We start from the raw sequence: 19,258 nt of genomic DNA, 5'->3' as shown, positions 1-19,258 counted from the left end.
GATGAAGTTTCAAAATATACGCGAGCGCTTATAACGAATACGTTTCGTCATATTTGCACGCGAATTGTCGCGCAAATTCCCGAAATGCTCCGCCTCGGGTTTACCGCAAAACCACGTCGTGCTCTTTGTACCCGAAGAAAAAGTTTTTCTTAAGGCGCGCGCAATGTCTCTCGTCCTTCGTTCGCACCATCTTTGCCCGGCTCTTAATTACGATCCGGCGACGGCGAAAGAAGTGGCGAGGCTAGCGGTGGCTATTAACGTCCGGCGATCGAAGGTAAGAGCGTGCCGGAAAGGTAGAGAGGGCGAGATAGAGGGAGAGAGACAGAGAGACGAAAAAGAGCGTGATAAAGTCGAAGCGGGAAGAAACTAGGTACTTTTATGTATTCTATACCCGACGTGTGTGGTTTCACCGATCGGTCGCGGCTACGACGCGGGAGTGTCCGAGAGAGAGAGAAAGAGAGAAAAGGGGGATGAGAGGGGGATGTATAGGAGGAGGGTGCGCTGAAATCGACGAAGGAAACTGGCGGGGATAATTAGGCGGCGAGAGCGAGAGGGAAACGTTGTGGAAAGCGGGTGGTAGGAGAGGAGACTTCTGGGTAAAGCGGCGCCAGATAAGACTTAATATTTGATCGCGAATCCACCCTTGGCTCGACCGCCGAGTCAACCCACCACGTTTTCTCTTTCCCTCTCACCTCCGATCGATCTCCGGACGAGGGATCTATCGAAGGGAGAGAGAAAGGGGGACAAATCTGTTGACACTACTGTCCCGGAACCTTGTTTCCGATTTCCGCGTAAACGTCCACGCGTGGGATCCAACCCCCGTGTTGTCGCCCGATGCCTTTCTGACGTTACGCTCAATTAGCCGGCACGCGAGACGGATTTTGTCTTCGCGCGCGTCAGATTGAAAGTTTGATCAAATACCTACTGCTCTTATAACTGCGATGGAGGAACGCTTAACAGTGATTTTCAGGAGAGACCAAATGTCACGATTTTTCAAGCATTTTTGCTCAAAGGTTCGCTAATGATGAAACGATTCATTAATCATAAAATGAATAATTAAGTTAAGCCAGAGATTTTTATCATGCGTTTTTTTTTAATCAATAAGCTATCCGGTTAAACATTTTTTAGAAAGTGCATTTAATGTGAAATGAAGTATGGAATTGATTTTGAAAATATATATCTTTTCGTTAATTGATTCACAAGCGACAAAATGTTTTAGTATCTATTTGAAGTTTGTTCTTTAATTGTGGACTATAATATTACTTGGAAAACGCTTGGTGTTCATGGGGGTTTCGTTGGTGTAACTTTAAGGGTTGCGCGCCGCCTTGTCTTCATTTCTTCGTGCTCGCAGCGAAGTCACGAAATTCGTTATGTACAATGTAAATGGCCTTCGTGACTTTAAAAGCGTTTGTTTCATTGCGCTCATTTTAATCGGGGACAGCACGGCTCGTAAACCTTCGTAAAACGTAATGAGGTATTTAAAGCCTGAGAATTCGAAGAAAGCGGATCGATTAAGCGATGCGAAGCGCTAGTTTAGTCCTGTAATCATACCGCTACTTAACAAGAAGATAGGTACTCTATAATCTTTTTTTTCCATCGTTTTACTTCGGAAGTTTGTTTCAAGAAATATTGGAGACTTCATAATTAGTCAAACAAGAATTACGGTATACTATTGTGCATTCGTATGCAACGTGAGTCACCTGTTTCTTAAATTTTTATTGTTTTTTTTTTTTTCAAACAAAAAACTTATTAAATAATATAACTTTGAGAACCGTAAACTTAGAAACATATCATCTATATATAAATATTTTCATATACATACACACGTATGTATGTGTGTAGGTGTAAATGATAAATGAATAATAACTATTTAATCATAAAAATATATATTATTTATTTAACGATTATTAAAAAGATCCCAAGTTAAATAAATAAAATGAAACAAGTTAGATTTTTATATTTCCTTCTCTGATATTAACTGGAAATACCTCGAGGTAAAAGAAAAAGATGATAAAATTGCGAATTCGTATTCAACACAAGGCGTTGTCTCTCGGCACGCAAATAAAGTTTAATTACGTCTTTCTGAAAACATCAGTGTCTCGTTGGAGCCGTTTATAATACCAACCCAACCTGTCAATTAACGGAACGGGCTGCCTGATTGACATCCATCGTGCGAGTGCGAGATCACGAAACGTTCGGACGAAGCGTTAGAGGAACGGCATTAATCTGTGCAACGAGTACGTCATCGTCGGATCATCGAACCTGCAGTCGGGGGAGACGAAGGAGACGGGGAATGGGAGATCGCGAAGAAGCTCTGTGCGAGATGGTAGGTGTTGCAGAAGAAGGGTAGCCCTGCGGGCTTCTCGAAGAAATTTCCATGTCGAGGCGGCGAATCGATTAGACGCCGGTCAACTCCGACCCTGTCGAACCGCAGACTCGATATTCTCCGCTCCTCTCACCCTCTCGTCTCACTGTCTCTTTTCTTCTTTCTCTCTTCCGAGACTCGAGTTCGAGCGTATAATTATCAGAGGCACGCGAGCCCACGGACTCTCCTCGAGAGGGCTTCTCGGAGTCCTCTCTTCCTCCTTATCCCTGACCGCCTCTCTTCCATTCTAGTCCCCGGTTCGCTAATACTAGGAAGAAACCTAGACTTACTGGGCTCCTACACAACTCGACTCCACGCTGGAGGAGCCGCGGTACCCTATTACCATACGATTTTCATGTTAGCGCCTCCGGGCCCCCAAAGCTGCACGACCGCGCATTATACTGAACCTAACCCGACTTGCAATATGATGTACACACGTGAAAATCTACACGTATGTATAAGTCCCGGATATGTGTATATGTGTGTATTGCCCTGGACAAGTCGAAGAGTAGGTGGCAGAACCATGGTATGGTATGTCGAGTCAGATAATTGTAAACCTAACCGATCAAAAATCAACCGAAAATTCTTGGAGAACGAGGCAAGAATTATAGACGAAAACGTAAAAGTGCGTCCGAAAAAATTATCGCGTTCCAAATTTTTATTCATCTTTTTCTCTTTCTCTCTCGAAGAGACCATTTTTCCACGTATCAATCAATGTGACTTCCGAGTATTACGTGTGATTTTTGTTTGATATTTTTATTAAGGAAGCAAGTGAAGGCAAGTTCTTTTTTTTTTAGTCTATGCTAATGTCGAACCTTTCCACCGGCTATACACGCATCTACGCAAATGCGACCGCGTATAATTATACGCGGTTACAGAGTTATTTGCAACAATCGCACGTATGCATTGGCAGGTGGCTTTATTTGCCTAATTACCGGATTTAACTTGGAACAAAATGACGATGTGAATGATATGTCGATCGACGGTTGGGTTAAATATTGTATATGCGTGTTTCTATCGCACATGCGTGTACATACACGTGATATGCATTAAAACAAGGAGAAAATTGAAGATCCACGATTATCGTTCTTTCATCTACATCGCAAACATTTTGCGTCATTTGGATAATTTTGCATTCATTACCCCGCAGTAATGTAATAAAAACATACTATAATTAACGAATCGTTATTATATAATTTTGATATTAAAGTTTGATATTAAATAATTCTATATTATTTTTCATTAGGCTTAGTTTGTTCAATATTATCGTATGATTTATTTTATTATTACGTATTTTATAATTTTGGTGATTAAATTTTGCAACAGTAATAGGTATTGTCATTTCACCATTCGCGTGTATCTATTAATTTATGTATTTTTGTTGAGAACGATTATAATATTTTCTTCCACTTGGTAAAGAGTTATTATAGTTAAAGAATTTAAAAAAATTATTTATTCTCTTATTTTTCCTAGACACATACGTACATATGTACCTGTATAATTAAAAATGGAAATCAAAACACGTGATACACATATGATAGTTTAATTACAATATAAATAACAAGAATTTCGTTATTAGTATGCAATTTTTTTGCATAACTTATCGTGGTAAAATTTATCTTTACTAAGGGAAAAATAAATAATTATGCGCCGCGAGGAACATCGCGAGAAACTCGACAGAGAATCTCGTGTTTAGAATCCGTAAAGCTTCAAGAGGCCGTTTGCATGGTGCAAAACTGTAAACGACGATCGCCGAAGTAGAGAGAGAGAGAGTCTTGCCGCTGTTAGACAATTACTTATTCCCCAAGAGAGTACCGACACCAGTGCAATTGTATATATACATGCGACTCTCCTACCAAAGTTTTAATTTACGAAAGGCGAGTGTGCGAGATACGAATACTCGAGCATTCCGATTCGAATTTCACAAGACGAAGCTGTACGTTTTAGTCCTTATTTTTTCGAGACGTCGAATATCCAGATGATAATCTCTCTGATGCAAATGTGACACGCTAGCGGGACGTTGCGACGTAATCAGTCACGTTGACGTTGAACCACGATTATCTCAAAAACAAAGATATCTAATGCTGATATACGGAACCTTCGGATCTTTTAAGATGTCTTATCAATTCTCCGATACACTTTAGGAGCTGAAATATTCTTGTATGCATTGCATAATTTTCTCATCTCATCGATACTACTTTGTGATGTGTTTGATTATCGAAAGTTGTATTTTACATACATATATTTATCGAGTCATACAAATTTCATAAGTGTATACAGATTTTTTTATTATTTTAAATTTATTATTTTAATTATGATGTTTTATTTCTCACTTATACGTAAGCTAAGAAAACCAAATCAGGCTGATAGTATATCAGAAGCTTGAAGAAACATCATTGTCAAATAAAAATACATATTATGATCGCGATATACAAAGTCTTAAAATATGTAGAATTTGTAATATAAAATTTTATATTGTCTCTCTCTTTCGCGTTAAAAAATATAACCGCGATAAAAGCACATCCTGCTTGAGCTTCGTGATTCGCCGCAACTTTTTCGCCAGGTCGTGTTATATCACCGATTCTATGATACTTGAAGTTACAAATGTCGCATTGTAGTCCAGCCTATAAAATTGCCTATAAAACTCACCCACATCGTGTCATCTTTTTCTTGTTTCTTTCTTTAAGTCAAACGTATAGAACTAGTTTATCGAAATTTCACCTCTCCTAAACGCACCCTACTCCTAAACGCTCCTACTCTTTGTAATTTTTTTTATTCCACTTGAGATTTTGCGATAAACAAGCGATAGTAAAATCACCTCTTAAAGTTATACTGACAACAATCGAACGCAGATATGCAAAGAAGGTACCTTTTAATTAATGTCTGTCAATTGTCTTATTATTTTCATTTTATTTTTTATTTTACGTTGGATATTCTAATAACCAATTTTATGAAAAAAATTTATATATCCATTTATTATTACGTTTATGTTATTACGTAAAAAATTGTTTCTCTACAATTTTACATTATTTTATTTACTTGCAATCATGAAATATTACACATTTTGTAATTACATTGAAAAAAAGATTTAAAATATAATTTAAAAAAGTACTGTTATAATGAAAGAAAAACTTGTCATAGAAAATAAATTTTTGTTCTTTTGATTCGCTTAAAAAGCGGGAAAAGTCAATAATTTTTTTTTGTTTTTCATTGATTATATCAAACTTCGCTGTTCATTCGATGACGGATGTTTGATAGGCTAGATTTACGGACTTACGGACAGATATATTTTCTAATAAATATTTATGAGGCGTGCCGCCGCGCACGATCGTAAACTAGAAACATAATTCGAAATTCGTCACGGACGCGCAGACCATTTGCATCGATTTCAACCGTCATCGTCGCCGTTGAAGACCCACGTGTCGCCATGTGTACCTTTACCTTCCAACGCTCATAGAAATCCCTTTATCGAAGATGCAAAAGCGATCCATTTTATTGAGGTACATAATCGAACATCCGACGATCCTTCGACGAGACATAGCGTCGATCCTAATTTTATTATCTCACACAATATAAAGCCGTGCCATCCGCATAAATCTGCAGCCGTCTTCAACGACACGCGACCATTCGAAATTTGAATATTGCCCGAGTTCTCGTGCCAAGCGGTACCGATCATTTGCATCATTTTGATTTTTCACTCTCATCCGCTTTGCATTTATCCTCTATACTCTCGCTCTTTCGACAGGGGCCTACTTTTACGAACAGATGAAACCATAACAATCCGTTATGCGAAGGCACGTTGCACCGTAAATAAAGGGACACCGCGTAACGTCTCGATTGAACGATTTTAATTTTCTGAGGCGTTAGAAAACGCTAAATAGAAATATAAGTGACAGAGAAGTATATTCAAAAAAATGTTGATTAAAAAAAGTAAAACCCCCAAAAATTGCTGTATATGCACTCGTCATTAATTACACACCTTGATGTATGACAAATTTTTAATTCGGAAAACTTATTTACGTCGCTGTACGATGTACAAAAATACACGAATATTGCGCAAAACAATTTTATTAAGACACAACAACGCCATTTAACGTCTAAGATTTTTGCATACGTCGCAAATAAAGAATCTTTTTCTTCCGCGGAAGAAAATGGTTGCACATCACTGCTATACATTCCTGTTTTCGTGCGCAACTGTCGTATTGTGTATAAAGTACAACGTGTCACAGACAAACATCGCGAGTCAATATGCCCGCCGTAAAGCTAAAATCGTTATTGTCACCCACGAATCTCCCCGGGATGAGCGTAGGGCCCTTCTATATAACGTTGCAAAAATCGGCGCGTCGGGCTTTCAACGTCATTCGGCAACTCCATTCGGATGCAGGTACGACCGTACAATTATTATCATTGTCACCCACGGGTTTCCATACTCGTCAGGAACGACGTCCGTGGACCGCGCAGTTAAAGCAAGGGGGCCCCATGGAATATCGCGAAAGCGACCTCGGAGGAACGCCCAAATGGCCGATCGATCGGTCGTACGCACGACAATTATTACTATCGTCATCCGACGATCTTCCGTGCCGGTTGTAAAACGGCGCGCGGAACTTCGTTAACGCGATAAAAATCACCGCGGAGGAAAGATCCGAGAACACACTAGTCAAGGTAGACTTTTGATGTCGCTTGCGAGGGTCGTCGGAGAACGGGCAGAGATGCGAAATCGCGCGATCGATCGACAGTTATTGCTATCGATGAATTCTCCGCGAAAAAATGTGTTACATACGACAAGAGGGAGAGAGAGAGAGAGAGAAAGAAAGAAAGAGTGATCCGCGAAACTCGAGACATTCACGGTTTGTAAACCGGACCCCGTTGATCGCGGTAAATTTTTGTAACAAGTTGACTGTGTGTTCACTTCTCTTTTTTTTTCTTCTTTTCCGTTCGCACGAAAATGAATTCCCGAGCGACGTCAACGGACACGATTAAAATCGAGGAGAAGGGCCGAACAGTTCATTTACGACCTTCACACTCTTGATAGCTCGGGTGGATTTGAATCGAGACGTTTTACGACGTTATCGAAATCTTTGAAATTCTAGCTCATCTTTTAAGTAAGATAAATAATTAGCGATTTTATATTTTTTTTATTTCTTGTATATATATAAATATCCTAAATTATTATTTGAAATATATATTTAAATTTCAATGGCTAATAAGAGTCGGACGCAGATGATATTGCGTCAATTTCAAAGAAGAATTAAATTTTCGTTGAAACTGATTCGTTGCACACAGGGCATTAATTTTCCTTCATTATAATACCAAGAAATTAAATAAAGCTTAATACGAAATTTTATTTTAATTAATTGGATTCGTGATACTAAGAAAAAGTAATGCTTTGTGCATAACGAATCAGTTTCGACGGAAAATTAATTCTTTTCTGAAACTGACGCATTACTATCCGCATCTTACTCTTATTAATTGTTGAAATTTAAATATGTATTTTATGAGTCTTATTAAAATTTTGTTGTCATTATTTGAAATTACAGAAGAATAAATAATACAAAAATTTATACAGATAGTAATAAGCAAATTAAATTATTCGGAAAATTTTATAGAAAGATCTGAAATCGAATATTTAAATATTAAATATAAATGAAATAATTGTTCAAAGAGTGCATTTGAATGCATTAAAATGTGATTAATTATTTTTCTAGGTAAATTTTCCATATATAAATTTCTTCTTCTTACTAGCTGTTTTTCACATTCTGCCTTTATATTGTTTTTTTCGACCCTTGTGTATATTACATAAATTTCCATTTTTTTATATTCGAAATGCGGCTACTTATGCAACATCCCTTTGCATCCGAGGCGGATTCGAGACCCCGAATAGAGAAGACTCGTGCCTCTAAGAAGCGAACAAATCATGCAAAACAGCACGCTGGATTCTAAGAGTGGAAATCAGAAACGATGCAAATCGCCGGTGGGCTCGTGGCGGAATTCGAATGTGATTCAAATGCGGTCGCGTGTCCTCGGTTACATCCTGGACGCGCGACAGGACCGCGCCGTAGGATCGGCGTCGGGAGGAGAAAAATATTCAAATCTGTCTTGCGCAGAGATTAGAATTAGAATCGACGTTTCGTCGGACACGTGTCTGCACATCGGGAATCGCTACACGGTTCGAAACGAGCTGGATGGAAAGTGCGCGTGGACGGGAGAAAAAAAATATTCAAATTTTTCGACCGAGCGACACGAGCCGGATGTGATGATGCCTTTGTCATACGATATTTGAGCGAATGATTTATTTACATTGCATGGTGAATGCGCGAACCACTTGTATGAGAGATGAGATGATTAGGAAAACGTTTTGCATAATACGCTTATTTTTTATACGAAAGAAATTCAATTTATCCATTTTTCTTTTCAAACTTAATTGATGAACATAAATAATTATACTTTTAATTCCAAATAATTTTAAAAACCATTGATATATTGATTATTTTAAAAAATATCAATTCCGAATATAAATATTTGTCATTATAAATTTATATTTTATATTGATTTAGCGTATTTTACATTTATTTGTACGCGCGATAGTAACAAAATTGTTAATTGCAGAACGCGATTTGAAAAAACATGCAGCTTTTGAAAAATGTATACATTCTATCACCGGTCGACAAAGGTGCGAACGTAGAAGTCATATCCCCGTTCGATTGGAATAACCGTCGCACACGAGGACAAAGCTTCTGCATCGACGATCTAGTCCTGGAGATTCAGCGCGCCGGAGCATGTCGCTATTCACAAAAGGCGCGCTCCACTTCGTCATCCCCTTTCACGTGCCGGCCATATGCAAATTTCAGGATCCGTGACCGCACGCGACCGACCGCGAACAGGATTCAAATTCAAATTTCTCGCTGGGAGGGTAGATTCGCGCCCGTTACAGGTCTTACCTTCCCGCGTCATTCGCAAACCCGGTACACTTGTCACCCCTTTTGAACAGGGAGCATACCTGTTCGAGAGAAAAAGAGAGCGAGAGAGAGAAAAGATGAGAGGTGAGAAAAATAACGTAATAATGTAGAAAGCTCGGGCCGGAAGCCGTCACTGAAAAATATAAAATCGACCATCAGATTGCGAGGACTAACCGTCGAATCACGACTATTGATTCCGTGAATCATGGGAAGACTATAACCTTCCTCCCTTTCCCTTTTATTCCCTTGTTCGTAATAACGAGACCGTGGAATCTCTTGTTGATATTAGCATGCATACCTGCGACAGTCGAGCACTCTGTCTCTCTATTTTTCATCCGAAATATTCCCACATGCCCTACACATAAACACCCTTAATTCGGACCATTGTCCTGGCTGGGCCGACTGGCCCAGACAGATATATCCCGCGGGAGCGAATTCTGTCACTCTCGAAGCGCGATGGGGCCCACGGAATGAATGCACACGCGGATCGGTTCCTCTCCATGATGCTGAATTAGAAGGAGGATAAGGGGTCCCGTGAAGAGAAACAGAAAGAAGGAAAAAGGGGGCGCCCTTCGTGAGACAATAATAGAAACAGTGCCCCTCACAGGCATGACCCAAATACCTTAAAATACATGATACACGATGAGCCCCTTTCCCTCCCCCTCTTTCCACCCCTCTCATTTTTCCTCCGTCCCCTGCGCTCTCATCTCCGCTCTACCTTTTCAGTTCGCTGATACAATTAAAGTACGTTGCGGTCTTTAAAAGGTCGCCCTGCACCTTCGTTTGTCCGCCGATTTATGCACGGCCCGTAAGGGTGAAAAGGGAAATCTGTCGTGGATTCTACCTGTTTCCGGGGACCTGGATCCCGATACTATGCCCAATCGGATCGACCCTTTCTTCCATCATAATAAGCTTCGGCGCACCCTTCTTACTACCCGAAAAATCGAAAGGGCTCGCTCTACGTATATTCTTTGATTCGTCAGATATATCGCGGGACCCCCGCTCATAGTTCGGTTTTGTTACTAGGGACGTGTATGGTATGCCATACCGGAAGTCGCCTCTCTCCAATGGCAACATTATATAGCTCGTACTTTGCAAGCCGTAAATTCGTGCGCTTGCGATACTGATGATTCAACCGTTAAAAATTAATAGGTTTACCAAAATATAAGTTTTAAATAAGTATATGATATTCTCTAAATAATATTCTAAGAGATGAGCATATAATAAAAGTATTAATATAATATACACATATATCTCTTAAGTTTTATATAAAGATTGACAGTTAATGCTGTTGATATTGAAAATTTCTTTATTTAATAAGTAGCTAACTTTTTAAAAATAATAGAAAAATAACTACTTTTATTCATATTAAAATATCCGTATTTTTCTATTCTATTAATATACCATATACGTCACATGATTATCACGACATATATAATGTCGTGGAAAGCGAGAATTTGACAAATTGAAATATTGTTAACCGATATATAACTAGAATATTTAATTACGCAGTACCAGAACTAAATGAATTTAACTGGAAACTAAATGGAAGTTTCCAATAGAAAAATAACGAAAAATTAAATCACGATTAAGAGAATTGCAAACTATTCAGTCAGTAAAGCCACATATTTCGCATTATGTAACAATATACACATCTTGGGCATTACATCTGGCGTAGCAAATACTTTACAAAATGTTCTTTATTTAATTTATAATTGATTATTGTTGAATCGATCTTCATTTAATTACTTTTGTAACAAATAATTGATAATTTATTCCTGTTAAAATAGTTGGATCAAAGATTTGCATGCCATTTTTGTTACGAGCGATATAACATGTGATATTTATGATTATGTTAAATAGAAAAATGGATCAACAAAAATAGATCAATGAAGTTTATCACGTCGACAGTCAAAACTCGCTTTTTATTAACGTTGAGTAGTCAATCGAGTTTACATGTGCTAAGTATATGACATAACAACATATATTAGGACTAATTATGACCGAGTTTCTTGGATACCAAGATCGATTGTTTTGCTAAAAGACCGATATAACGACGTTAAAAATTACTAAAATTAGTACATTGTTCACCTGTCATATTAATCGTATTCTTCTTATCTGACGTATTCTTTCTAGAATATCCAGCTTTATTTTATATACTATGCATATAGCTTGAAAAACTATATACATACATGTAGTATTACATTTTTGTTTATTAAATTAATTTACAGCTGCTAACACATAGAGCATTAGCAGCTTCCTGTCGCAGGTCAATTTTAATTTTTTCATTGCTTGAAAGTATTTTAAGCTCGGGTAATAAACAATATTAAAATATCTCATATGTATATGTATATGCATATAAAATATAAATAATATAATAATAAATATGATATATATGTATATTAAATATAAATAATTTATTGTACATTTTTTAAATATGTTATTATATAATCTCTAGAATATTTTATATGCATTATATACCACATGATTATTTAGAATAGTTCAGTGCAAGCATAAATCATTTTAAACAGGACATTCAAAATATGAATAATATATAACAAAATTAAATAAATTTTTGGTTAAGTCAATTACTCACTCTATAGTTGTTTCGCTGTTGCTCGATGCCTTCTTTATACTGACTCGCGTAAATAAATTTACTTAATTGCAATACGGACTTTATTATATTGCAACGAAAACGATACCGCACGAAATTATGATTTGCTCGAAATTCGCAATTCATGCGTTAATCACAGCGGCGATGCTGCATCTGTAAACAAAAAGTATACATTTTTAATTTTACTAGAATTTTGCATAATGTAAGCATAAAGATATATGAGTTAAAATTAGTAGATAAATATCTGCAGAATGTAATATTCGAAAATATATCATCGCTTTGTTATTTACTTGTACGAGATTTCGATCAATTAAATTACATAAAATACATATATTTTAATAAATCAAATACTGATAAACTAATTTACACATCGAATTAGAGTATTAATTTTTTATTATGCAATTAATAGATGTATAAATAAAATAAGTTATTACGACTGTTAATACTTGATAGTTAAATGCGTAACGATACTATTTTAGTACTTATATCCATACAATGTTTTATTAATCATAATTTTAAAAAATGATAGTATAATTTTAACCTAATTACGTAATAATAAGCGAATCAAGTATTATAAGGATATTAGTTAAAACACAATCGATTGCCAATGTAAGCTAAAAATATAAAACTGAAATTTACATTGAACCAACGATACATTTCGAATATATATAAAAGCCGTAATTATATAAATATATTATTAATAAATTCATTATGTATTAATAATTTAATCGTATGATAAATAATTGTCGACATATTTAGTATGCTTATAAATTGTTAATTTTTAATTATAATATAAAAGAGAAAATGCTCTTATCTTCTCACTCGAGCCTTGCCATGCGAATGACAACAAATCACGTATAATCAGTTGCGTGCAATAAGCTATACATCAAATAAAATACAAAGTCAAACATACTGTAAGTGTCAGGTACTTTGTTACTATTACGAAATATTTAATTATTAGAAATAAAATGCAGAATATTCTTTTCTTAAGCTAAATTAATGAAATGTCACTAATAAATACAGTGACATAATATTTCGTCGAAAATGAGATATACTATTATCTTATAATTAAAACCAAATTATTCAACGCTTTTTCACGATAATATACTGATTCTATGACAAGGTGAATGACAAGGTGACTGTGTATAAACAACCGCGATGCCGAATGTATGATGTAAGATGTAAGCGTGCTACATCGAGAAAGAGTGATGAACAAAAATGTTTCTCGAAATTTATATAATTTCAAAGAAAAATCGATACAAACAAGAAATATATTTAGGACTCATTATTTTATCGCCACGTTAAGACCATTAATTATTTCTTTAATGATGCTTGAATTGCTTTTTAATATATTTTACGTCACGCTTTGAATTTTTCAATATAATTTATTATTAATTTTAGATCGCGAAATAATATATATATAAATCCCGGTATCAAATATTTTTGAAGCAATGAAAAACAATACATTAACTTTTTGTTATAATTTGAGAAATAGAAGGAATAATACATATAATATGTATACGAATATATTATTACAGTACGTTAAATATTTTACATTATGATCATAACGAGTTAAATAACCTTCGTATTTTGCATATACTTGCTATCGTTAACAAATGCTTATTATTCGCACGACGAAACATAACATATAATTCCTTCTGATAATTAACTAAAAATTAACAACTCATAAGTATGTTATTATAAAATAATGCCTATTTTTCGAAACAAATATTTCGCATGATGCAAAATGGGAAATGGGAAGTGAAATGAAATACCTATCTATGGCCGTAATAAATTACTGTTATATTTGATAATATTTAAGATAATAATTATTTTATTAATGTTTAACCTCGGAAATATCTTGCTTTGCGTTATAATTATTCGATGTATGAAATATAATTTACTTACAATTATCAAAACTGTGGAGTACACACACACGCACACACACATATCATCAAATTAAACAACTTGATTAAAACGAAAAGACATGTTATAGAGCATTTATTAACTGAATTTTCGATACTCACATGCTCGATCGCACAATATATATATTTGGCCCAGCATCTTGATGCCACAAATAATCGGATGAGACCACTGAAAATGAGCGCGAAACAATTAAGTCTTCTCTCCCGAATTTCACGAGAGTAATTGTGGTGCGATTCCGAGATATATTTTGTATTCTTGAATTTCTATTACATTCTCTTGCATATTTTCTCTTGCATTCATTTATTTATTTTCCGTAGGGGGGTTAAAAAAAGGGGTATTGAAATTAAAATTTCAAATATGAGATTATTTCATATTTAAAATCTTGGCCGTGTCCAAGTAAAATTTGGTGCCTTGTGCACCGGTATTTAATTCTAACGAAAAAATTATTTAGTTTCGTTAGGATAACGCATTGTCATCCGCGATTTGGCTCTTGTTGCCCGTCTTATACGTTAAATTTATATTTATATTACAGAGCCTTGTTAAAACTCTTATATTGATACACGCTGGCTTAAAAAATGCGTTTGTTTACCAACATTAATATATATAACAGAGAAAAGTATAGAATCGAAAGGATCTGAATAGCTCAGCTGGAAGAGCAGTCGCCCGGCAAGCGAAAGGTCTCGGGTTCGATTCCCGATTCAGCGATTTTCGGATCTATATTTTTCTCTTGCATTTATTTATTTATTTTTCGTAGGGGGGTTAAAAAAAGGGGTATTGAAATTAAAATCTCAAATATGAGATTATTTCATATTTAAAATCTTGGCCGTGTCCAAGTAAAATTTGGTGCCTTGTGCACCGGTATTTAATTCTAACGAAAAAATTATTTAGTTTCGTTAGGATAACGCATTGTCATCCGCGATTTGGCTCTTGTTGCCCGTCTTATACGTTAAATTTATATTTCTATTATATATTTATAATTTTAATACACCAATTATCCGGAACCGGAAGTCGACATGTTTAACATCCGCGGTAATATTCAGTGTGTTGAGTACCTGCGACGCCGGAACGCTGGTAACAGTACGGAGAAAATGGCCGTCGGACATCGCAAGTGTCGAAGAAACGGAATCAGTTGATCTCTGTAATTAGTATATGTGATTGCTACAATCGTAAATAGTACGGTACGATATTATATGGGGCGTAAGAATCATTTGCGCAATCGCATAGATAGAATTACGAGTTTAGATTATTGAAAATATCTCTGTGAGTGAACGCTTGTAGTTTCGAAAGTGCCGAAAAGAAACATGACGCGCGCGAACGATCGTTTTATAGTATATTATTCGTGTACAATGCATCGCGTCGGTAACCCGATGCGATAGTTCCGCGATAGTTTCTCCGCAGTTTCGAAAGAAATCAAATTGCCGAGAATAAATATTGCCTGCAAGAGTAAAAGTGTGTGTAATAATAAAGCAAGAGTGCGCGTCGAGAAATGTATCAAGAGACCGAGAAAGAAGTGATATCGTGATAAGTATGTGTGTGTGCCTCGTAAGAACGGAATTACGTCCATCGTATCATTGGAATTAATCGCTACAGTCATAATTTTTTACGGTATAATATTACAATTATAATTACTTCTCTCTTAATACATTCAAATTATGATTTTATTTTATCGATAATAAATATTGCCTGCAAATAAAAGTTTGTAACATTAGGTCGAAAAAATATGAGCGATTATTGTATTAGACGGATATTATGTCTGTTTTGCTTGCAATTTTTTTCTGCGTTCTCTCTCTCCTTTCTTTTTATCTCGTTTACTCACTTCAATATATATTTGTCTTAAATATTAGTTTGAGAGAATGAAATGAACAGATCTAATACACTGAACTAATTGTAGGCCTTTCAACTAAATTACTATTTTGTTAATTGAATATATATTAGTATTTAAATAAAATATACGTTTGGTTAGATATAATGTGTTATATTTAATCCAAATATTTGAATGTTTAATTAATCAAATAATATTTAATTGAAAGGTTTAGTCAAGTTAACAAATATTTTTTAATGTACAATACAATGTATCATAGGTCAACATGGCTGTAAAAAATAAAATAAATTCTTTATAATCGAAAAAGCATTGTGTATGTGTGTGTTAAATATATTATTAAAGTTATTATTCATAAAAATCTCTTTGATTTTTTGAAGCTTATATTTTATGTATAAATCTATTTGAAAGAATGCCATTATTTATTAATTTTTTTATTTATAAAATGGAACGAGAACGACAATCTTTCCAAGTGACAGATTCATGTTTTATCATGAAATATATAAAATATGTGAATTTAAAAAAATCTTTACATTGCACATTGACTCAACATTGATTAAAAAATTTATAATAATTTAGATTATTTATATATAAGAAAATCAAATTTTTTTTATTTACATCATAAAAAAGAGTCTTCTAAAATGTTTTTAAACATTTTCTTGAATATCTGTTTAAATAAATAAAAAAAAATCAATTGCGTTTAATAATTAATTTTCGAAATATTAAATTATTTTAGGTATTATTTCAATTATTATATTATATATTATTAATGATATAATGTATATAGATATTATTTTAGATAATATTTTAATTTAGATGTATTTATTATATTTTACAGACCAGCATTGTGTGCTACAACTTCGCTGCGCATCGTGCCGGTGAGTAATAGTAATTTGATTTATATAATATTCTCTATCGTAGTACATATACTTTTACGATATCTTATAATATGATGATGAGAAAAGGAATAGTTTACTGAAAGTTAGAATTTGAAGGACTCGTATTACACTGAAAACTTCGGATTACACTGAAAAAAATCCATGTACTTTTACATAGAAGTTACTAGGTCAGTTATTGTAAAATAATTTCTTTACACAACGAATATATAAGAATATTCAACAAAGTATTAAAGCTATGGTAACGTTGACCATCTCCTTGTCCTTTATTTTTTTATTTAGCGTTTTAATGTCATATACGAAGAGAATTTTCTCTTAGAAATTATTTTAAAAATTATGATAATCGTGGGGTAATGTAGTATGGGAACAATTTTATATGATTTTTTTAAATGTTCTCTAATTAATATTTATCACAATAAAAAATATTAATATCTACACAAAAAAATGTTATTATGTACATAATAAAATTAATCGAACATATTTTATATCTTGTGGCAGATTATTAATATTTGTTTATTGTGGTAAATATTAATCAGAGAAACTTATAAAATTCTTCCAGTATCATATTGTCCCATGATTACCATGATTTTCAGAGTAAATTCTAAGAGAAATATTTCTCTGTGTACACTGTAAAAAAATATGTAATATATTACAGGAAAATATGTAAAAGTACATAAATAATAAGTGTAAAATTACACGATAAATAATAGAAATTTTTACCTTTTTATTATTTATCATGTAATTTTACATTTATTGTTTATGTAATTTTACATATTTTTAATGTAATTTTACAAATTTTTTACAGGGTAGTATTAACATGAGAATTTGTACGATAACAACGGAACCTCTTATTCAGAAGCTATTCACAAAATCGAGGATTTACTTCAACATAATTTAAAACTATAACATGAATGAATTTTAAACTATAACATGCACATAGACCTCTGATAGTCAGAATTATTTTTTTGTTGATCTCCACTTTGGTCACAAAATGATTTGAAAACATGTTAAAACAAAGCTCTAAAATTTTCAAATTGCAGTTATGGTCCAACAAGAACAATTGCTTTATTTTTTTTTTTTTTTTTTTTTTTTTTTTTGAAATTATGCTTGTCACTTATTATGGAAGTCGCTTATTGTGTGTGTGTGATAACTGTGGGAAAAACGCGTGAGCAAATCGAAACACGGAACATTTTTTGTCTCATTCCTCCATAATTCATCTTTACTCTTCACGTTCGTCTTTTTTCTCCTATTTCTCCCTCGACTTGCGCCACGATCCGTGGTTATTCATTCAAATTCCAAGCACCTTCTCGGTAGAAACGAAGACGCGGCGTGGTTGTACTCGATATGCATTCCTATATGTACGTATATGCACCATACGCACTGTCCAGTTGGCAAGTGGTGAACGTGGGCGTGGCATTATCACGAGCGTAATTTTAAATTAAAATAACATATTGCCGCTCCGTATCGCGCTACTATCTTATCCCGCTTTAATTTACTATATATAATCGTTAAACATATCATATATGGAATTCTCGGCCAGAAATTCAATAGAAATTTGCAACCGCAGTGGATACTAATTCTCGATTTGCATTTACGCTATCAGATGGGTAGTGAATATAAACACTATATACTTCTATATACCTTTATACCTTTTAGAAAATTCATATTTCGCTACTGTGATCATTAATTTAAAAAATACACGATATATGTCTACATATAATAAAATATATTTCAGTTTTAATTTTAAAATTATAAAATCTCGTAAGTCATACTTAAAAATATATATTAATTTAAAAAACATCCTATTATGTATATATGTATATTTATATTAAATTTGTCATCAATTTTGCCAAAAATAATATAATTGAGATTTGAATGTTGAACTCTATATAGCTGTTACGCACTAAATTATCACCGGTGAACGACTAGATACGCATCGTTGCTTTTTTCCCATCGTGCCAGGCGATCATCGATGCGATCGCCAATTCAAATTTGAGCCTACCACCGGAGGCTAGAGAGACGGTTCTTTTACTGCGACCTATAACGTTTCCGTTGAGTCGCGAGAGTATATACGGCTGCGCGCACGTGGATTCTTCGAAATTAATGAACCGCGAGATTCGAAGCTATTTGTGAAGAGGCGCATCCGAGAGGCTGCAGTATAACGCTAATTATCTGTACGGGTAAACTACGTGGCGGAAAATACGAACGCTCTATCTTCGAATAATTTTTTCGATCGGCAGTGTAACGAGCAAGATAATGTCGCACATTATTGTACACATTATTGTACACATTATTGTACACATTATTGTGTCGGATATAAATACATTAGATAAACGTTTCGAGAATGCAATGGACTTTCATAATTTTTTTATTAATTTTTTTCTAGTAAAATTTTAGAAACATTTTTTATAATTAAAACTCAATATTATTTAATAGACTTACATAATTTAAAATTATACACAGAAAATTTTCTTTTAGAATTTACTCTGAAAATCGTGGTAACCGTCGGACAGTATATGGTATTAAAAGAATTTTATAAAACATTCTCTGATTAATTACCACAAAAAATATTTATAGATAATTATAGATAATTTTACTACGTACATAGTAAAATTAATAGAACATATTTTATATCTTATTGTGGATATTAATATTTTTTATTGTAGTGTAAATATTAATCAG

At 34.2% G+C, this 19,258-nt stretch overlaps 1 long non-coding RNA gene across 1 annotated transcript in view; it reads left to right on the top strand.

The window, feature by feature from the left end:
• LOC146725318 (uncharacterized) overlaps nucleotides 1-16,532 on the top strand; it is a 164,385-nt gene extending 147,853 nt beyond the window's left edge. Inside the window, exon 5 of the long non-coding RNA XR_014924470.1 lies at nucleotides 16,519-16,532. This is a non-coding gene — a long non-coding RNA (uncharacterized LOC146725318). The remainder of the gene's footprint in view (nucleotides 1-16,518) is intronic.
• The last annotated feature ends 2,726 nt before the right edge of the window (nucleotides 16,533-19,258 follow it).

The sequence above is a fragment of the Nylanderia fulva genome, unplaced genomic scaffold (assembly GCF_048542155.1).
Source record: "Nylanderia fulva isolate GAGA-0341 unplaced genomic scaffold, ASM4854215v1 Scaffold1, whole genome shotgun sequence".
Lineage (NCBI taxonomy): Eukaryota > Metazoa > Arthropoda > Insecta > Hymenoptera > Formicidae > Nylanderia > Nylanderia fulva.
The sequence above is the reverse complement of the archived record's forward strand: the minus strand, read 5'-3'. Positions and strand labels throughout refer to the sequence as shown.